Source organism: Rissa tridactyla, chromosome 2 (assembly GCF_028500815.1).
Source record: "Rissa tridactyla isolate bRisTri1 chromosome 2, bRisTri1.patW.cur.20221130, whole genome shotgun sequence".
NCBI lineage: Eukaryota > Metazoa > Chordata > Aves > Charadriiformes > Laridae > Rissa > Rissa tridactyla.
In genome coordinates this window covers 84,440,508-84,463,459 of record NC_071467.1, presented here as the reverse complement: position 1 = coordinate 84,463,459, position 22,952 = coordinate 84,440,508, and the positions used below count along the sequence as shown (strand labels likewise).

Sequence of the window (22,952 nt, the reverse complement as noted above, 5' to 3'; positions counted from 1 at the left end):
TCTCATACAGCGAGCCTTGTATTACGAAAAACGGCTACATCAGGCTCTAATTACTGAGCTCTTCCCTGCTTAGAATGCTGGTGCACCTTGAGAAACAGCATGCAAAAGCACATTTGTTTAAGTCCTCAGATGGTTAACATTGTGCACAACCTCCTCACAAATTACAGCCTCAGCTGCAGCACATCCATTAGTCTGGAAGAATGAAGATTCCCAAGCGGCCCTGGTGCCTTTCCCAATTCCCTTGCGACCCACCAATCCTCTCAGTGCTTTCTCTGCATGTAGGGAGTGTTCAGAGCTAATCAGGTCAATGATCATCTCACGGCTCAGGGGACGTGACAGGAGCCTATCACGGCAGTTACACGATCTTCCAGACCTGAGCACGCTTGCTGAGAATCTCATGTTAAGAAACATTGCTTTGGTGCCTCTTCTCTCACTCCCTGGGAGCCTCTGAGGATTTCAGCTTATCTTTCTCTCTCTCCCCTTTAGACAGTGAAGAGTTCCCCGTCAAGGAAAAAAAAGGCAGAGCAGCATGCAGCTACCCGGAGGGTGTTGATTGAAACTTAGATTACCCCCAAATCACTGTTGATTTGACTGATGCTCCAGCTTTACCAGAGAAAAGATTTCAATTAAGGTAAGTGCTGCTTTTATCTGGCTGACTGCACCACGCCGAATTTCTGCACTGGAAGTTCAAGCGGAGCAAAGGCAGAGCCTGCACTGCAGCAAGGGACGGCGCCGGGGGTCAGGAGAGGGCTGGGGGGCAGGGGCAAGCGTCCCAGCCCGCAACTCCTCTCTGCAGGGAGTCACGTTTTAACCAGCTTCTTGTGAATGGCTGCAGTCATTGCCGATTCGGTGGCTCTCTGAAGCTTGGGGCGGGGGGGGGGGGGGAGGGGGAAACAACCAAAAAAAAACCCCAACCACCCCCAAACGAACATGTTAGCAGCGTGCAGGGAGGAGGAGAGGCAAGCGCACTGTCCCCCGTTGTGCTTGGTGCGTGTGTCTGAGGAAGCGCAGCAGCTGGAGAGCCAAAGTGCGTTACGGTAAAACTTCGTTCCGATCCAGGAGCGTCGTTCCTTCGCAAGCGGCAGCTGGCAGAGGCGAGGCTTCCCGCTCCCGTGGCCCTGCAACGAGGCAGAAAGGGGTTTTTTTTGGAAACGTGAGTGGAGGACACGCGTGCCGTTGGCCAGGCTGCCGTCAGGCCGAGGGCTGTGCCTGGCGTGTGCGATGTTGTGCTCGGGGGCTGCCGGGCTCCGGGTGGTCGCTTTCGCAGGATTAGCGGCGCTGCGGGGGGGAGCGGGGGCGCCGGTTCAGTACGAGCGGCCGGCAAATTAAATTGGTAGTTGCCTGGGGGGAGAAGCAGCGTTTGGGCGAAGAGGGAGAGGACGTGTTTTTCACGGGGTGGTAGAAAGCGTGGCGTATCAAAAGAAATAGACCTATGATTGAAGATCTCTATCTGGAAAGAAAAAAAAAAAAAAAAGTAGATGAGGGAGGCTGCCTTGAAGATTAAATGATTAATAAGAAAAAGTCTGGGATGCTTACGCAGCCTGGAGTTAGTTAGATGACCTGGTGTACCTGTGGTGTATCCGCCCTAAAATGTCTAAAAGTGCACTAAATTTCCTAGCCTCCGTCAAGTCCACCCTGAACAGTTGTGGTGTTGGGGGACATAATTAAGGAGCTAGTAAACAGCCCAAACTTTTTAATACCGTAAGGGCTCAAACTAAGATACGTTGTAGTAAACATGTCCATGTTCTTTCTGTTGCCCGCAAAAAGTAACACATTGCGTTTAAAAATCTGTCATAATAGGGAGAAAGTATCAATGGAAAGTTAACTGATTTCATATCTTGCTGCCTTAAAGGGGCATATAACTCCTAGGCAGTTTATAAAAGTGTGAATTAATTGCATTGCTTTTTTCAGCCAATACTGTTTGCTTTTATTAAATCTGTATCGTTGGTTATCGTCCAGTGTTGATAATACAATTTATAGCACTGTATCTTGCATTAAAAGCTTAGCTACTCCATATGGAAATTTTATTTTTTTTCATGCTCAAATACCTCCTGAGCACCTGTCCCACTCCGTTCCTCTCCCCCCACCAAAAAAAAAAAGAAAAAGAACAGTTCAGGGGAATGTTGGTTACCTGCAGGTTTGTTACTTATTCCATTAGCTCTTCCAGTGAGAAATAACCAAGTTCGCTTTCTCACAAAAACATAAGCATATGGGAAAATGACCTGAGGTTTTGGGGGAATGTACTAAGAATACTGACAGTTTTAACCATCTACGAGTATATTTTCCTTCTTGAAAATGATTTCTGAAACTAATGTTTCTTATAATGGCAACTCAATATGTCCACTGTTTTCTTGGAAGGGAAGTTGGTTTTGGAAGTAGTTACGTGCACTGATTCGCATTTTGGTGTAGCATATGGCTCACTTCTTTTTTCATGTTACATTAATATGACATTTGCAAAGTTTTGTGCTTCTTCCATCCAGAGATGCAAGTCTTGACCAAGGTGGAAATATTTGAATGCACAAATCAGCTGCCATTATACCTGTCTTCACTTTTTTTCTTTCATGAATAATCACAGGTTTCTCAGCATAATTAGTATTCCTTAATACACACCAGAGTATTCATTAAAAAAATTGATAGACAGTAACTTAATGTGTTGCACGGAAAAATTTCTAGTGTAAACAATTCCTATGCAGTTGCAGACATCCTGGTTGCATACAAATAGCAGGAACTTCTGTTCCAGGCTTTCACAAGGACTGGCTACAAACATTGTTTGACATGATGGCTCTGTTCCCCTTTTGTCTCACAACGCTGTTGCTGTAAGTAAAAAATAAATAAATCACGCTTTCATAGCAGTGTGTCTGTGGGTTTCTAAACAAGTCTTACAAATGCACTTACATCTTTATTATTATTTTACAAGGTGGGATGTTCTGTCTGCTTCTAAGTGAAGAGCACTTACTTTCTGGTAAGCTAGCCTCAGAGATTGCAAGGCGACAGTTCACCAAACACAAGGAAATGCTGGTTTTTCTCATGTTTTGATAGAAATAGACAATAAAGCTATAATTATTTTCTCATCTGTTCCATTGGTGGATTGTGGGCTTCTTTATACATAGTGACGGTCCAAAAGTGACCTCAGCAATATGGAAAATATCATTCCTCATTAAACAAATAATTTGGGGCATCTGATTCACTGAAGCTTTTCAGACTTGGCAAACATAGAAACACAGGTTACACAGGAAGGCAGTGGAAGGCATGTCAGTATAGCCTAGTTCCTGCTCTTGGACTTTTTTCTTTTTTTTTTTTTTTTTTTTTTTTTTTAACTCTAAGGCCATATCAAATAGTATTAACTATATAGCTGTATGCAGAGTTCAGCTTTATTTCAGATGTTTCAAGTTCTTTGAATGAGGCCAGTGTTAAATTTTTTTGCCTCAAGCTACATCTCCTTATTACTGACAGAGGAGTACGATTGCTATCTGGCCTAACTCCATTGAAAATTAGTGTTTGATGCTAATTCTTTAATGTCTTAGGAGCTTTTTAGGGAAATTTATTAAAGTGAGTTTTGGAAAAGGGTAAAGCAAAGGGAGCTCTCTGAAAGCTGACATAAAACCAACAATAGAAGAGCAAGGAACAGTCCTGCTAAAGCAGTGATAGTGTTACATGAAAAAGAAAACAACTGTTAACGACTATAGTTAATAATCCCGATAATGCAACGTAAAGAGATATATTGTGTCATTTCAAGAGGATAGGGTGAGAGTGAGACAGAATAAGCTTCAGGGGTTAATGAGTTTCCCCATCTTCTTTTCTCAAGGATATATGGGAATTTGCTTTACCAGAAAGGGAGGGTTTTCAACCCTACGTTATTAACATGCATTGGAGAACTAACATCAGCTTTCCTGGGAAGACCATTGTATCCCACTAGACTCATGTTATCCCTGCTCCTTCTGTTATTTTCATAGTCTGTTTCTTGGATGCTTATTCTTGCACCTCTGTTTAGCGCCTTCCTCTTCACATAGCTTCTTTGTCTTCCTAATGCTTTGTGCTTCTTTTCATTCTGTTCCTCTTAGCGTTCTCCCTCTTTCTTTCCTTTCCTTTTCTTCACCTACCACAATTTAATGCTTCATCAGTTTCACATCCATTCTCTTCCTTCCTTTGATGCTGCGAGGACATCGCTTTTCTCACTTGGTCCACCTGTGTAAATTATTCTTTTTAATCGAAACAGAAAACCCCTCTGAAGACGCTCCAGTACTCACATGAATGGTGAGACTGCTCCAACAGTCTACCATCTCTTTATCCCCGTTCCCGGTATTTTTAATTGTTTTAGATGGTACGCTCTTTGCATCAGGGGCTGTATCTCAGTGTACAGTAAGTAGCTAGCACAGTAAGAGACTCTTCATTTTCCAGCTCTGGAGTCTATGTGTGTGTCTACGCTGCAGAGAGCATGTGCGCTTAACTGGTTCATGGAAACAAAGCTCTACAAGGTTTAACTCAGATACCTCATTGTTCTTGCAAAAGCATACTTTTCAGTTAAAAAGAAACTTATATTGCAGTGTATATATTTATATATATGTTGGCAAATATGTAAATTTTCATCATATCTTCAGGGGTTGTTATTTTCAAGACACTATGAAAGTTGCACTTCCTGAGTGACTTCTCAGAGTGATAATCAGTTGATATAGAGGCCAGTGTAGTGTTTGCTACTACTTTTTCCGGCCTTCTCTTTTTATTGCTTTTTGTCATAAATGCGCCATATTAAACAATGAGTTTTAAACCTTATCTTCCGTTGTATTGATAGAAACTTTCACTGAGGTCTGCTTGTTTTGCAGAGATGTAGCTCATTGAAGGCACTGAGCTTGGCGTGTGTCACTGGATGAGTATTTGTTGAGGCAATAATTTTGTAGCAAAGCTTTGAAGCTTCTGTTGTGTTTTGAGAGAGAGGAAGCTTCAGTCTGCTTTCTTGTTGAACCTTCAAGCCTGGTAGTCTGGGGGGGACGGAATCGTTCATGTAGATAATTTCTCTATCAAAGTAAAATTCAAACCTACACCACTGTATTTATTACTGGACTTTGTATTTAGCAGAAGTCAAAGACATGTTTTACAATGCTAATTTTTGTAACGGATGATCATTTAAAGAGGCTTCTTCTTCTCCCAATCAGATGGGAGCTAAGATACCACATCATGAGACTTGGTCAAATTACTTTAGGAGCAGCTGTGGTTCAGTTTGTCAAATATATCACTTCAGTTGTGAGGATGAAGAGTCTTCCTGTAAAGATCAGACAATTGATGTGCACCAAACAGTTCTGGGACTGGAGGGGCATCTTTCTCCTGCAGATGTCTCAGCTGTCAATATTTTTTAAGGCAATGACTGCATTGGTTGACATATGTACAATGTCAGCTATGTTTACAGTCCTGTGTCCCAGCAGGGTGTGATTTGGGGTCTGTGGGTGCTGAAGTCCATCTCTGTGGTGGTGTGCTGAATGGCCCAAACCTGTAATCGCAGCTCAGACTGGAAACCTTTACCAAGACATTCGTAAGAAACATATAGGTCTGAGATTCAAAATAAGGAAGTATCTAAGCATCTAACTCACGATAAAGTGCTATCTCTCACTGAAGTTTAAAAGTTGTATTTTTAGGTACCAGAGTTATGTTGTCCTTCAACTTCTAGAGTACAATATATTCAGAACAGTCTCCAAAGCAGATGATAAATACTCAGTTAAATGACTTGGATGAGGAGGTTTGGTTCCAAATTTAGATTGGATTTATTATTGTTTTCATGCATGCATTTACTCACTGACCGCATTAATACTATGTCCAGCACACCAAATACACTTACAAAGTACAATTGTGGCTGACTTGGTTAGAAAAACATTCAATTTTATTTTTTTCTCCAGTGAAGGTAAATAAGATGCAAACCCACTCCTTTTCCAGAAACCAGACAAGACTTTTGACCTTTCTTGATGAACAGTATGCTCCAGCACTGATCCCAAAATCCAGCTTTTTGACCTAGGTCATTTAGAGTCTATAAGCATTAGGTAGGTTCTTAGCTGCTGCTCTCTGAAGGCTGCCAGCAAGTGCTAAACGTAATTGTAAATGCAGAAACACATTTGCTAAACAGTTGTCTGGGACCATTTATTAATTTCACAAAGATTTTGTTTGTTTATGCAATTCAGCCACTACCCACAGGGCTTGGTTCGAACTGGTGACCTAGGTTCTGAGCTCCCTTATGCTCCCATATATTCTTCAGAGCCCTTGGACCCTTCATATATAAATATATATATAATACAGTGTTTCTGTATGTGGATTTGAGATGGCAGTTAAAGCAACTCTCTTAAAAGCCTGTATGATGATCACAAAGTATATTTATTGAGAGGCGTTCTGTCCTCAGGCATACTGACTCTGTGCGTGTTACACACTTTCATATATCTGTTTTATATTTAGTTCAATATAAAAGGAAAAAAAAGAAAAGGCTCCATCCCATGGTTCATTTTTCCTATTTAAGAAAAGACTGCAAATAAAAACAATACTGTTAAATGGAACAAATATACCAGATAGTACAATGTAATGGCAGTTTTCTAAGAATACTTGTAGCATGAAGAAAAGCTAAAACTTAGTATTTCTGAAATAGATTTCCATTGTCCTGAACAGTCTGAGCAGGCTTTTACCCAACACTTTTGCTACAGATTTGACGATGAAGCCATTCTGCCAAATCTGAATTCACTCAAATTTAGTTGCAACAAGCTTTCTGTAAAACCTCTTCAAGTAATATTTCAGTCATTAAAATGGAGTATTAATTATACAACAAAATGAAAATACATTTCATTTCTACTTAGGAAACTTGTATCTTTGCTTCTTAACAGTTTTTTTCATTTATGCCTAAAATATTAATAATAATCTTGGTACTTGTTTACCCTAATTTTAAATATCTCTTGAAAATGGTAAATGAAATACAAATTCATTGCATTCCCTGTCACAAGTAACACTTTTTGTGCTTTTTCTGGGTAAAATAGTAGATTTACCTCATTGTAACTCTAAACAGATGTTATGGAAGTTCTGATTTACACTGGTAGAAGGGAAAAAAAAAAAGCCCTGTGCCTTTCAATAAAGATCCCCTTTTTTCTATCACTGTGTAATGAGCGGTCCTCTCAGGATACTGCTGTGTTTCGTATTCTCATCTTTAAATAGTGTTTTTTTAATCTGACCACCTATACAGTGGGACTCAGGTTTTCTATGAAAGAGATATTTCGGTAATTTGGCCCTTCTACCTCTGAACTGCTACTCGACATACATCAAAATAAGTAAAGAGATAAAATGTGGTATACTTGTCTGCTGCTTGAAAGAGTGCATGTGTCAGAATACATACAGAGATTAAGAGATGATGTTGAGAAAGTAAGTGCTGATAAGAAAAACACTCAAATGAACTTCATAATTAAAAAGCTTTTTGAAGAGTATCACTTCTGATGGTTTTGTGATTCAATGTAAAGACTTCTATCCCATTTTTTGGTCCTCACTGCATATAATTTGATTGAAATTTCAGGCACCATCACTTTCGTCTGCATTTGTCCTTGCGTTGCCCCATCTTCTTCCCCACCTCCCCTCTTTTATTATTATTTGGAATGGAAACGTCCTTTGTCTGGTGCACAGAACATGTAAGCAACTAAATTCAGGTCCATCAATGGACATCAGTCCCACTCAGAATTACCCGTCAGATGTAGCACATAGCAATTACCCGTCACTCTCTTTCACCCTGAGAGCCAAAATGTATCAGTCAAGGACGTATTTGAATTCCAGCAGCCAAGAATGTGAGTAATCCTAGGCTGAGTGTAGAGGAGATGCTGTGTATGGCAGAATGGAGCAGAGCCATCAGGGCAAGCATCTGGCCGGTTTTGATAGGTAAAGTTAAAAAAAAAAAAAATATATTCCTGTAGAAGTATTTTTCTCTTAGCTTGTTATTTAAACTGGGTGGGTTTGTTTCTTTATTTGGTTAGACTTTTTTTTTGTCTCATCGTGGAACTCCCTGGGGCGTTATCTTTCAACAAACAATGGGCATTTTTTGCAAATGTTTTTTAAAGGTCACTCTTTTTTAATCAACTCACTTTTTCTGTAATAACTGTATGACATTTTTTTGCCCTATTTGTGATCAATGAGCATGAATATTTTAAATAGAAAACTCACACACTTAACCATCTTTCTAAATGTTGTTGTTACAGTTCTGTGGAGGAGCTGGAAGGGGGATGCTGAACATCCAGAATTACCATTCATTTCTCATTGCCTGGTGACTATATGGCCCTTTCTGTGCTTACAAGCCTAGTTCAGGTATAAATGGCAGGATGCTGTGTTTTAATTTTCTCTTGAATGGAAGTCCTCACAACTATTTCTAAACATATGCATGTCTTCTGGCTAGTCTAGGTAAGAACTGGGTTCGTCTTGTTCAGATAACCTAGTGACGGATGATGATTTTAACTGAGAGCTGAGATTTCATAAATCTAACTTGATATAATTGTACTTATTTGATAGAGAACAGGTGGAGCTGGTTACCACGCAGCCTAACTCCGTTGTTTCTATCCGTGCAGGCTGTACCGGGCAAAACACAAACAGATCTACCTAAAAAATTTTGAATGCAACATTTAGGCGCATCACGCATTTCTCTTTCTACCAGCTGTTCTCTAGGATTTCTTTGGACAGATACCACGGTAGAGAAATAGTTTGTTATCCTTTCCAAGCATACTTCAGCATGTATCATTGTTTGACTCTCTGCCTCTGGCTTTGTGTCTGTATGCCTTGTGCAAAAATGATTAATTAAGGAAACAGAACTGGAGGTCTTGTGCCACCTAAAACTATAAAACATACAAGTGGTGAAGGTTTTATCTGTTGGTGTTTTATGTTTTTTCTGCCCTTCTTGTTTTCAGATTTCACTTTTGAAGAATAATGGTCTGATTTTACTGATGTCCACAGTGAAACTAGCCATTTTAGGAGTCATTCTTCTAGATTTTCTGATAGGTTATTTTCCCCCTCCCCAGTAAAAGTAAACAATAGTATTTGTATTGGAAAGTGCTTCCTTCATGCCTCTTTAGCAATGATGTCCCACATAGAAACTGCGCTTCTTGCAAAGAAACAAACTTTGGTCAGACGAGTCTAGTTTTCATGGGATAAATAGACATATTTTTTAAAGTGCAATTCATAAGGCATAAGGTTTTCAATAGCTTGTCAGGAAAAATAAGTGATTTTTAATGCAGATCTACCAAATATAATGTTCTTTAGTAGCATCAGTACCCCCAAGGCAAACATTTGAAAAGGCAGAGAGTGCCATAACACCAAGATAAATGTTGTGAGTAGGATATAAGGCAAAACACAATACAAGGAAATAGAGGAATATCTTCCATCAAAAAGGAAAATATTAGTAATCAAAATTATTGTTGTAGTTTTCTGTTTCTTTGCAAATATCTAATGAGGCATTTGGCTTTTCCAGTATTAAGGTTTTTCCCAGTAATTACGTTTAAAACATTGTTAAATCTTTATTCTGAAAATAATTAGGAATACAAATGAAAACATTAATGCTTATTTTCTTTAAAAATGTATAGCTGAGATACTGAAGGAAAACACAGCCACAGGAAGGGAAACTAATTCTAAGTAATCATTTGAAGTATGACTTTATAATTCTATATAGGAACATAATAACGTGTGTATTGGAATTTGCTATTCTGAAAATCGTGAAAATTCTCAAACTCTCTGTGAAACCAAATGTTATTTGATAACTGTTGACAAGAGATTTATAATCAGGTAATCGTATTCATCCTCTTTGAGACAATAGGCTATGTTTTATGGAAGGTACAGTGAAAGCAGCCCTACTGCAGTAAAGCTATAACCTGGCTTTAATTTCATTAAAATAGATTTCACGTTTACCAACCACACAATGGAAAGTTGTGGAGTCTGCTCAGTGTATCGCCTCGCAGTTAAAAAAACCTACTGCAACAGAAGTGACGGGCAAAATTGTTTTACAGAAAGGGCACAAAAGGATTGAGATCAGTCAAACCTAGATGAAGAATCAATTTAACCTTCTCTGACTTCAACAGGAGCTGCATCAGGGTATGGCTGTGAGGGACGCTGGATATGACTGATAGAATTAGAAAATCAACTGAGCAAGTAGGTTGATAAACACTCACGAGATCTTTGAAGTTTTATGGATTGTCTAAACAAAGCCAGTGTTTCAGAGCTATTACATCTTGATTTCTACTGACTGTTATGTCTGGTGTTGAAGTGTCATTCAGCGGCCAGGATGTTGAGTAATGGACAAGCTCCTCCTTTAAGTGGTCATTAAGCCAAGTAAGTGCCACGTGCTGGACAGTACAGCAGCTCTGACCATTTGAGACTAGGTGAGGATGTGATTACTTGTGTGATGCCATCAGCACTTGTCGAGCTTTTTCTCTCAGACAAATTGGAAGTTTAGCAGTACTGAAATGATTTCTGTTCTCTGCTGATATTGCTTTGCCATATAATATTTAAGTTTGTTTGTCTCCTTCCCCCACCATGTTGCCCACAGAGAGGCTTCTCTTCCCAACATTTGAGAAGTGCTCCATCTGTCCAACATGAAGGTCAAGAGAGTGGTTCCCTCTTTCATTTTTGTCCCCACTTATCATACCAAAGGTAGTGGGCCAGTATACCTGCTTTCTGGGAGTCATGTTTCCCTCCACAGCCTCTTATCATCATGTTCTCTTTTCTGTGCCTAAGGAAATAATGAGTTACTGCCTTGACAACACCTAACTCAGACTTTCACAAGAGATTGGCTTGTGATCACAAATTGCCCTAATGTCAGATATTAACCCCGGGGATTATCCTAGCCCTAAGAAGAAGCATTTGTAGTTTGGATTAAGGAATTGGTGATGGAAGAGGGATTGAGGCTGAATTTCTTCTTGAATATGGAAGCGGTATATTTATTTTCACTAACAGCGTCAGCCAGTAATTACAGCCTTTTCTCATTCTCCTGCCTCAGGGGAACTGAACTGCTGCTGTCTCAGGGGAGGCTGAGCTGCTACTGCCTGCTGCCATTTAACACTTACTATTCTCCTTTGAACCTGTTTGTGAACCACTTCTTCCCTGTTCCTGTTTCTTTGCTTTCCCTGATACATATGTTCCTGAAATGCCCTTTAAAGCAAGTTTCGATATCTGTGCAAATAATACGGTTTAAACACCTGGAGGAGACTAACAAACATAAATCTTCAGTTGAAGAGTCTATCTGCAACAAACTCCCCCTCTTCTTCATAATTGGACGCACTTTATTACAATTGCACATAATATGTATTTAATTTTTTCTTTTTTTTTTAACACACAATTGAGATTACAGCTGCCTCTTTGTTAAATATATCATATGAAACAATATTCTTACTTCTAAGAGAGATCTCTTTAACTCAAAAATACCAGGCTTCCTGCCCTGTGCCAAGAACTGGGTAGATTAACTAGAATGTCAAAGAAAAAAAGGTTTAGCTTTTACGTTCTATAAACAGAATGTACATTTTCTAAATTGGACTTCTTACTAATATTCCTGTACAGCTATAATAGTTCTCTATTGTTCTTGGTCTCTCTAATGCCAAATAATGAAAATTTAACCAGTGATGATTTTTACTGGCAGATAAGTGAGTTCCTATTGTGTGTATATGTTAGTAAATGCATCTGAGGAAAAAAAAAGTAGCATTTCTGAGAGCATATGCATACATGAACCCCTTAGTTTTGATTGTTACTGGCAGGTAAATCTCGAGCATTGTTTAAAATTAGTTTAATACCCAAAGCATTAGTTGTTTACATATTCATCCAATCCTTACATACTTTGGATGATGAAAGCAATACATTCCTCATGCTTTGAATGGACATTTCCTAATGACGTTCAGTTTTTAATTGGTTATTTCCTACTATTTCTTCTCTTAATTATGTCCTCTCTAAAATCGGACTGTCTGCTATTCTTTGCCAGTACTACAGTTGCCATTTCCCCAGGACAGACTCTCTACTTAAAAGAGACTTTTAATTTCTCCTCAATTATAATCCTTTGTTTAACAGTTATTCCCCAGCACCCATCATTTTAAAACAGATGAGAAGTCAAAGGAGTAAAACAGGATGTGTCCGATCAGCTCATCTTAAAGATTTTTTATATTGCACGAGATCCACGTATATTCACTTACTGTTTTTCACTACTGAACAAAGTTTTGTTTCTGCAGCACAGAAAAACTGTGCACGGTTTTTCTTCCTCTATGGTTGTTGTAAAGGGGTGCACATAATGTGCAAATGGAATGAAAGGAAATACCAATCCAGTCGTACATTATAACTCTTTAAAATCAGAGTGAAACCAGCCCCTTAAAAAGTCATTAATATTATCTGCAAAATATGTTTTTATTCCACTGTTTAGAAGGCTGATGCATTTACAGGACCCAAATAAATGAGAGCTATGCAGGATAGTCCAAAAGAGAATTGAATGGTACAATATAAGGATTAATTGTGAAAGTAATCATGTTAGTTTTCTAATTATTCAAATCTTAATTACAACTGTGTTGGCCCAATTAGTTCAAAACACAAGGCTAATGTTAGGGTTGGGTGGGTACTCAGCATCTGTGCATAAGTAAGAGGCATCTGTTGCCAAGTGGTGGAGTGATGGAAAGTGTCAACGCACCAGCTGTGAAGTCAACAAAGCTCTTAAAAAACGAATTTGAGCCAACACAATGATTTAGCACACTTGGGGGAGTGTAAAGCTTATTGCACATGTATACTTCAGCTAGCTGTTGTCACCTAGTGGGACTGGAATCTAGAGCAACTATGCACATTTAAATCTTTGCCTGCTTTCTCTAACAATGCCCTGCCTGACAGGGATCTGCAGTGGGGAATCTGGCAGTGACATTTCTGCCTGTCAGTGCTGCAGAGGGCTGATTTAGGTGCGTTTTTCTTGAGCAAACAAGAGAACAAAATATTACTAAGCCGTTCAGAATATGCCATGTCTTAAGGTGGTTACAGCATTTTATAAGTATATACAAACAGAGTGTATATATATATATACACACGCAGACAAAAGGATAGAAAACAGTGAAATATTAAGAGAAACGTCTTATTTAAAAAGTGTTGGCTTTTCTTTCCTAACACCAGTTTCCCCATTCTCTACAGTTCTGTAGGGAGAGGTGGCTGTATTAAATATCAGCGGTACCTTGCCCACTGTTTATTGCTATCATAGAATGAAAGACAGGATTTTTATGATTCTTACTACTGATTCTGATCTTGGTAATTTCTAGTATCGCCAACAGAGATTGAGGATATTAATAGTGTTGCTAACTTTACAATGGTCTGTTTAATATTTATGCATTATTAACATTTAATGGTAATGTGTAAACTTTACTGAAAGATAATCAATTGGCAGAAAGAACAAAAGAAGAAGGTGAACATTAAAACCTAAGATGGAATTATATTGAACACTAATGCATTCACTTTTGACCTAGTTCTGAATTTTATGGATCTTTTGTCAGTGACTTCATTTGCATTACTTTCAAGTTTTTATTTATTCACATTTCACAAAGTACAGATGGAGGAGTGCTTAGATTCATTGTAGTCTGATAATGTTGTTAATTTACATGAAATGCATAGAGTTTTGTACTGTACTGCAGTGTAATAGGAAATGAGCTCAATTTTCAACATTGCCTTCACAAGACTTTTCAATTACATTAAAATAAAATTAAACAGAGTTAGGAGGCACTTCTAGCATTCTGGATCCACGTTTCCTTATTTGTAAATTACAGGAAGAAAGCCTTTGATTTCCTTGCTGTTTGAGCAAATAGCCCTTTTTAGGTATGGTTTGCACTTTAATATAGAGCTTTTGGCTTTTAAAAAAATACGTGTATGCCTGTATGGCAATACTTGATCTATCCTATTAAAGCAGCACCCGGACCGGACAGAAGAAGCTAAGCGACTCAGCCCACCTCTATAAAAATATCTATAAATAAACGCAACTGCTTCTGGGCAGGTGTAATGAAGTGTAAACTGAGGACTTTGACGACTATGAAAGCACTTCTTTGCAGTTACAATTTATTCAGGTGTGTCAACATCTGCACATTTCATACTCGCAAGGCAAATTCAGTATTTCTCCACATTATACTGCAGTTTGTGTATAAATGCGTGTGCGGTGATGTAATGATACAGACAGTAGTGGTACATTAAGTTTAGCTAAGGTTACCTGACCAATTTTACTGATGTTTGTGAGAACTCAGCAGAAGCTGCTGGAAGATCTAAAGCTGCCGCCTCCACCGGTGTCGTGAGTCTGACTACAGTATGTCTGTAAACGGGGAAGAGAAGGGGCACAGTGAGACACGCAGCAATTAGTTATACGCGCTTTAGTGTTTTGGATTTCAGCATCCTGTCGCAGTTGCAGCTGTATTTCACCTGTAAAATGTTCTTTCCTTTTAAATCGTACTGACAATGTGAATAGCACGTGTATTCTTTAACTAAACAACTTACCATTTCAAGTGGGCTGCCTCAGCTGTAAGACGTGAACTCAGAAGTGATAAAGCATGGCACTGCTTCAGTAAAATGGAATAAGAAATCATTTTGACAGAGCTTAGATCTTGGTCTGGGCTGTTGAATGGGTTTGGTTGCGGGATTTATTATTCCCCCTCCCCCCTTTCCTTTCAAGGTCGATGTTCCTTATTTTGTATAGAGTACATCTTACATGACAGTACAGGAAGAAGTGCGAGCTGGCTGGGTTAATGCTTTGGGGGTCAAAACGGACTCCTGAACCCAGGGAAACAGCACCTGAGAAACGGTGCTCACTGTCACCCCGTAAAGGCAAACAGTGACTGAATGCCAGAGGATCAGGCTACAGATCTTTACTAGGGGCTCGTTATGAATGATTTTGAAAGGAAATATTTCAGTCTATCAGTAAGTAAAGGAAATACTTCCCCTTTCTTTTGTTTAACTCCCTTGACTGCATGGAATTAAAGGAGAGTGGAAGCTGTGATGTTAGAATGATGATTATGAGTTATGTCTGATAACTGATTCTCATTTATTGGGTCTGCAGGTACCTTTAAAATAGCAGAAGTATTCAGGCAATTAGTAGTATAAATAATACCATTTTTTGTTCAATTCCCATCCTGTCCTTTGCTAATGCAGGCAACACGATTAAGGTGAGTAGCAATGATTATTTTGGAAGATAACTTGACATTTGCCTATGATAAGAACAAATTTTTAAAATGCTTAGTCCATAATCATGCAGATGACTGGCTATAGAGTGTCTGAAAGACTAGTTCATCTTTTTTGAAGCTCTCTCAGGGCCTCAAAGGAGCAAAACTGTGCTCCTCTGATCACAAAGGGAGATGTTTCCTTTGCTGCTCTTCCATCCTACAAGCCACAATGGTAAAGCCTCAGCTGCGTGTAAAACAAGCTAAACTAACTCTTTATCTCACCCCCTGCCTGTACCACTTCCTGTGACTTTACCTGTGTGGGTTAAAATTATGCGAAGTTACAGCTTGTCTCAAAAATGAAACACCTTATGGTCAATGTGTATCAACTATTTTACACTTTTCTTTGAAATAAAAGCCTGATGTTCACCTAAAACTAATGAGGTAAAACAGAGTAGACGGAACATTTAATCTGACTACCTCATGTAAGTAATATGGTATTTTTTTAAATCATTTGTTCCAAACCCAAAATGATTGCTCTCTCATCATTTTACTCTGTTATGTTTAAGTTGTAATTTCTTCCAAGAATTTCTCTATGAAGGCCACCTAGGTCACGTTAGCAGTTGCAGTTTGAAAATGCATGTTGAAGCTGCACGCAGCATGAAACTCTTCTCTCAAGTGAATACAGTATATCATGCCTTAAACTTACCAACTAAATCAAGTGACTTCAGTGAAGTTATTCCAGAATGTTGTTAGTCTCCATAAGAACAGGTACTGGCAGTATCTGTCTGATAGAACCACACTGGCATTTGCTGCTGCTTAAGGTTGAATTGCTGTTGTCTTTCAAATGAAAGAAACTAGAAAAGGTTATATGCCTAGCTGTGTGACCTAGGCATATGTTACTGTAGGTATATGTTAGGTACATGTTGCTGTTTATATCTCATCACTAAAAGCTATTCACACTGAGGTCAATGACACGTTTACTTGGACAACTTTAAAGTAACTATTCGATTTTACGTTATACTGAAAGAAAAAGAATATCAGATCTTGATCCAGTGAAACGTCTGTCATATTGATTTCAATGGTACTGGATCAAGATCCGATACCCTGTTTTTCAAAAGGGAAAGAAAACAGAACCAAGTCCTAAGAACACAGGAGGAGCTGTCTTTGTAGTATATCTTGAGAGCATCTCACTTAATACTACGTTCATCGATGTCACAATCACTCCTTTGAAGCAAAAAACATCATAACAAAACAGCTCTGGATTCTTGAAAATGTAAAGGTATCAGGAGGCCGTATGTGCTCTTTGTTCATGAAAATTGTCTTCATGTATTGCTCTGTAGTTGAATTTTTCCACTAATAACCTTGAGTCATCAGGACACTGATGCAGAAAGCATAGACTGTTAAAGACAGCGTGAAGCTTTTAATGTAAAATATCATTTTCCAGGGAAAAACAAAATTATGCTAACCATGGCAGAGCAATATGCTGCTATGTTTATCAGCGTAGACTCTTTTATGTCAATTAACTTCCACGTCTACAATGTGTGATCACAAAGAAGGAACTGATTTTATAGTGTCCTGCTCTAAAGTTCAGTAGCCATGTAATTTTTATGTAACTTGTATTAAAATATAGAAGGTGAACAGAAGACTTAGAGTAGAGGTCAGGTAGTGATTTACCCAGTAGGCTATGGTGAAGACGACACAGACCAGTCACCCTGGTGTGACATACTCCAGCAAAGATTCTCTTTGGAGTTTTGCTTTGGTAAGATGAATTTTCTCCAGTCTCCTTCAGGACAGGAGCAAATCAGACATGAGATAGCATCAGTTTAGTTTCGCAGGGGAAGAAAATTTTGATGCTTATTCTCTCTGAGACACATTATATTCCAGAAGACATGAGGAAGCAGGTACTATTCTTGCCGGTACAAAAATCAAGGAGATCAGTTTTTCTGAACATAGTACGAAGGATGCTGATGGTTCTTTTTATAATCCTATAGCTTTCTATGTGTGAAGTCAGGATTTTTCCTCCTACCTGCACTACTATATATACACTACGTTTAATAGCTTGATTTGATTTCATTATTTGAGACCTTGCTTGTGGTAATAGCTGGCCATAACTTTCTCTGTGTTATTATTAATAGAAGTCCTCATTATTCATAGTATCTCTTCAGTTTCTAGATTCTCCTTCTACTTGCTTAGAGTAACTTCAGAATAAATAACAGAGAATTCTTATTGCTAGTTCTGACTTGCCCATGCTCATAAGGGTTGTTTGGATTGTAAACTGAACATAAGAACTACACAACAGCCAGATTTTCTTCTGTGTATTTAGGATGAATTCAAGTCCCAGTGATGGCTTTCTGGGCTGCAAGCGCGCATTGTCAGCTCATGTCCAGTTTTTCATCCACCAGTACACTGAAGTCCTCCTTGACAGGGCTGCTCCCAATCCCTTCATCCCCCAGCCTGTACTGATACAGGGGCTTTCCCCAACCCATGTGCAGGACCTTGCACTTGGCGTTGTTGAACCTCATGAGTTTCACGCAGGCCCACTTCTTGAACTTGTCCAGGTACCCCTGGATGGCATCCTGTCCCTCAGGCATGTCAGCTGCACCATGATAAGCTGGATGTCTTAATCAGCTTCCCACATGATCTCAGTGGTGCAGAAGAAGGATCAGACCCACATCGCAAAATTTGTTTGGAGAATTACATGTTTTCATAAGCAAAAAGTTGAGAGACAAAATTAAGACTCTGTTTCTGAAATTGGTTGTACCAATTGCTCATGCAGTTTTGGAACGCTTTATCTGAAACAGAGACTAGAAAGGAAAGAAAAGTTTGTCCTGCATGAGAAATGTCATATCATTTCTTCCAAGTGCCTTTAAGATTGGTAATTCAGGAACTTAGAGAGTTATCAGGGAGTTTCTGTTAGAGGTATCTCAAAATGGGAAAGGCAGGATAACTGAGATGTCAAGAGAGTATGTGCTACTGTGAAAAGTATGGACGGCGCTGCTGCCTCTCCCTGAAGACAATGTTAAGCATTTGGAGTCCAATCAGGGTCTCTGAGACCAACTCTGAATAGAAGCCAAATTTTTAGGCTGGACAAATGTTTCAGAATTTTCTCTTTGACTTTCTGATTCCTGAATTTGGAAAAAAAAATTTGTATAGAAGTCACGCAGCATAATAGAGCTAGTCAAGAACATATCCATGCCTTTCCAAAGTAAGACAAAATCCATGAGCTTGTAAGAAAAGGAACATTTATGTATGTACCCTAAATGAGACTTCATTTTTCTTCTTTGAAGCACGCAAGAAAATTCACAAAATACAGGGCTTTCTGCAATAAGTTGACACAACTAACCAACAAAAAGATTTTTCCAATTACAAATAGTTTTGTGAGCTTTTGAATATCTATGGATTGTCTGCAGATCATCAACTCTGTAACATAATCTTAAAATTATTATTGTTCAAGGTATTGTGTCCAAACAAAGATTTATATCAAGGAACAAAATATAATCAGGTAGACAAAATGTTGAATGAAAGCATTCATAAAAAAGACCAACAATTAATTAATTTCAGTTTGCCTGAAATATTTACTCTGAGTTTCTTTTTTTTTTTATTTTTAATTTGCATTTCAGGCTTTAAAAAACATTAAACTATCATGGCAAAAGCTATAGAATTGAGACTCATGAACAGATTTTTTTCAAAACTGGTGAAAATGAGTAGCAGAACTCTGATATTGTCTGTCATCTGTTAGGCAACAAGAACTGAAGCCACAGGAAATCATAGAATCATTTAGGTTGGAAAGGTCATCAAGTCCAACTGTAGACCTGACACTCTGTCGCGGGCGGAGTGAATAACTTCAATTTTAAGAGAGTAGTGAAAGATACCTAGGTTCCCACTCCGGACAGTGTTTTGGTTATGTTGCCAGCCATCTCCCACAGTTCAATTCATAACAACTCCTGCTGATGGCCATGGCTTGAGCCGGAGCCGGGGGGGATGAAAAGGGAAGAGCACACCGCCACACTCTCCCAATTCCACCACTAAACTATGTCCCTAAGCACCACGTCTACATATCTGTTAAATACCTCCAGGGATGGTGATTCCACCACTTCCATGGGCAGTCTATTTGTGTGCTTGATAACCCTTGCAGTGAAGAATTTTTTTCCTAATATCCAATCTAAACTTCCCCTGGTGCAACTTGAGGTCATTTCCTCTCATCCTATCACTTGTAACTTGGGAGAAGAGATTGTCACCCATTTCTTTACAACCTCCTTTCAGGGAGTTGTAGAGACTGATGAGGTCTCCCCTCAGCCTCCTTTTCTCCAGGCTAAAGAAAACCTGTTCCCTCAGCTGCTCCTCATTGCCCTTCTTTGGACACACTGCAGCACCTCAGTGTCTTTCTTGTACTGAGGGCCCCAGAACTGCAGAGAGGTGGGGCCTCACCAGTGCCGAGTACAGGGGGACGATCACTTCCCTAGTCCTGCTAGCCAGACTATTTCTGACACAAGTCAGGATGCTATTTGCCTTCTTGGCCCCCTGTGCACATTGCCAGCTCATATTCAGAGAGCTATCACCTGACAGCCCCAGGTCCTTTTCCGCCAGGCAGCTTTCCAGCCACTCTTCCCCAAGCTTGTACCGTTGCATGGGATTGTGACCCAAGTGGAGGACACAGCTCTTGGGCTTGTTAAATCTCCAGTGGGCCTTTTCCCATTTTTCCAGCCTGTCCAGATCCGTCTGTAGACCCTTTCTACCCTCAAGCAGATCAACATTTCCACCCGACTTGCTATCGTCTGCAAACTTACTGAGAGTGTACTCACTCCCCTCATCCAGATCGTTGATAAAGACAATAAAGAGAACTGTCCCCAATACTGACCGCTGGGGAACACCACTTGTGACTGCCACCAACTGAATTCACTAGAACACTTTGGGCCTGCCATCCAGCCAGTTTTTTACACAGCTAACAGTATGCCCGTCCAAGCCATGAGCAGGCGGTTTCTCCAGGAGAATGCTGTGGGAAATGCTGTCAAAGGCTTTATTAAAGTCCACGTAAGCAACATGCACAGCCTTTCCCTCATCAACTAAGCGGATCACCTTGTCATAGAAGGAGATCAGGTTAGTCAAGCAGGACCTGCCTTTCATAAACCCATGATGACTGGGTCTGATCACCGGTTTGTCCTGTTGTGTGATAACACTCAAGATGATCTGCTCGGTGTCCTTCCCTGGCACTGAGGTCTGACTGACAGGCCTGTAGTTCCACAGATCCTCCTTGTGGCCCTTCCTGTAGATGGACGCCACATTTCCTAACCTCCAGTCAACTGAGACCTCCCTGGTTGGCCAGGACTACTGATAAATGATGGAAATTGACTTGGTGAGCACTTTCGCCAGCTCCCTCAGTACCCTTGGGTGGATCCTATCCAGCCCCATAGAATTGTATGTGCCTAAGTGGTTTAGGAGATTGCTAACCATTTCCCCTTGGATTTTGGGGGTTTCATTCTGCCCTCTATCCCTGTCTTCCAGCTCAGGGGGCTGGGTACCTCAAGAACAGCTGGTCTGGGAACTAAATACCTCTTCGCATCAGTGCTTCTTTATTTGCTGATTTTGTCTTTTTTTTTTTTTTTCACAACAGTTATAAAGAAATAAACCTGTGTAAAATAGATGTAAAATTGAAGACAGAAATGACCAAAGTGTGTATTTTACATTATTTGCTATAGAAAGGAGCTGCTGGAAAAGATGAATATGCAAAATATCAAGGCAAAATTTTGGCTAAGAATTCAGACAGTTATTGTTTGCCAGACTGACTGAATTTGACTCAATTTACTTCAGACCATTGCAAATTTATGTACCCAGTTGCATTTCTAAGTTGCGTGAACAATTGTGATTTTTCACTGTACACCGGGCGCATGAATTCATGTATCTGTGATTTTTGAGGGGCCTATTAGTTACTCAGTAATAGGTTTCTGGAGACAGTAGAAAAGGATCCAGAACTCAGAAGGTTTTAACCTCTTTTTTTCCATTAGCATCATGAGGTGCTATTGTGTCTCTGTGCCATGTGATAGCGGCTCTATGACGCCGAAGTCTTTCCCAGGCTCTCCTGCCTTGCTTTAAACTTCATTAGACATCGATTTTGTAGAGGCACTTCCAGCTTTCTGAAGTCCAAGTCCTTAATTTTAACTTAGTTTACAAGTACAGATAAAGTTTTTCAAATGGTGATAGACAGGCAGGCAGATAGATAGATGGATAAATGGATGGATGGATGGATGGATGGATGGATAGATAGATAGATAGTTATTTAGTTGTGTGGGACGTTTCCTTTGTATCAAGTATGAGAGCTGCTCAGTGGATTCTTCCCATGTGTGAGAATATTTCATTGATCTACTTAAGCCATGGTGATTAAGGCATTTATAGAAATTGGTGGGAAAGGAGTAAGTCTCTTCACAGAATTTACAAAAATATAATCGTTAGTTTTGCCCTGATGCGAATTCTCTGTGGAGAGGCTGCAATGTTTATGAACTTTTTTGTTGTTGAATGTTTTCTGCTCAGTAAATAGTTCTTTTCTCATTAAGTTTCTGCTCTTGGATTGCTTGTTAATTTTAAGATATATCTCTACATTTGGATTGTAACCAAACTACCTTTTTTTCACTTTTTTGATTGAATTTTTTAAGTATTATTTTTATTTTCATCAGGTAACTGTTCTACTTTTATTGTCTTAAAAATTTTTATGCATGTATGGCTAAATTAAAGTACAGAGGGGTGGTCACAACCCTAATCATTTACAGAGTAGTGTAAGTAAAAAAAATGGAAATAAGGCTATAAATAAAATTCCATGGATTATTACCTAAGTGTATTTTTGTAAAAATATTTTAAAAGTCTTTGCTACGATACATATTCACAAAAAAGTGAATGCACCCTGAAAAGACTCTTAAGGATTTAGAAAAAATAATTTACTGACCAGATGAAGACCTTCTTGACAGTAACTTTCTAAAGGTGTAAAAAGGAAAAATACTTTGATTGTATTCGATGCAATAGAGCACAATCCAAACCAGCTTGTTCAAAAAGGAAAAAAAATATATTTTTTTTTTGGTAGCAATTGATTGAATTCCATTCAGATTGCCCCCTCTACAATAGAGCACCATACTTTAGATTTATTCTGTACCAAATATACAATGCTGGGGAAGGGAGTTTTAGTGACATCTCTCTCTCTCAACCGTTCTGCATAATACAGGAGCGCACTGGCAAGAAAACACACAGTTCTGTGTGTAGAATTTTCTGTGCAATAGGTCTGTGATTACACATGTGGTCAGTAAACATTGAAAGTTCTTTTGGTTGTTTGCCTCTATTTCTGCAGAACAGGATACAAACTTAGTTTTTACCTTTCAGTAGTGCTAAATCCTCCAATAACTCAACTAAAAGATGATGGAGTCCCTCCCTGTGAATTACTGAGGTACTAGAAACACTAGGTTATTTAATTTAGGAGTAGTTGCTGGCAGTGAGCTTTTCACTCCAAAGAAGTTTAATCTTGTTATGTTTTATTGGAGCTCTGTTTTAATTGTCCAGAGAACTAAACATGATAAGATTCCTCTCATTGAGTCCAGAGGTACTATGTAAATAGATACAATTTTAAGATACAGCTTGCATACAACAGTATAAATCTTGGATACTACACTTCTAGCTTGGGAAAGTTGCTGGGATGTTTCGCAGGTATGCTGAATTACATCTGGACCAAATATTGGCCTTGGGAAGGGACTAAAACCATATTAGAAATTATTCTGAGATCGTGAGATTAATTCATTTATGCATAGATTTTGTTTGGGGATTATCAGACATAGAGTTTAT

At 39.1% G+C, this 22,952-nt stretch overlaps 1 protein-coding gene across 1 annotated transcript in view; it reads left to right on the top strand.

Moving 5' to 3' along the window:
* The first annotated feature begins 952 nt into the window (after window positions 1-952).
* Window positions 953-22,952, top strand: part of CDH12 (cadherin 12) — a 225,394-nt gene continuing 203,394 nt past the window's right edge. The window contains exon 1 of the mRNA XM_054191248.1: window positions 953-1,037. The gene's annotated coding sequence lies outside the window, so the exon portion shown is untranslated. The remainder of the gene's footprint in view (window positions 1,038-22,952) is intronic.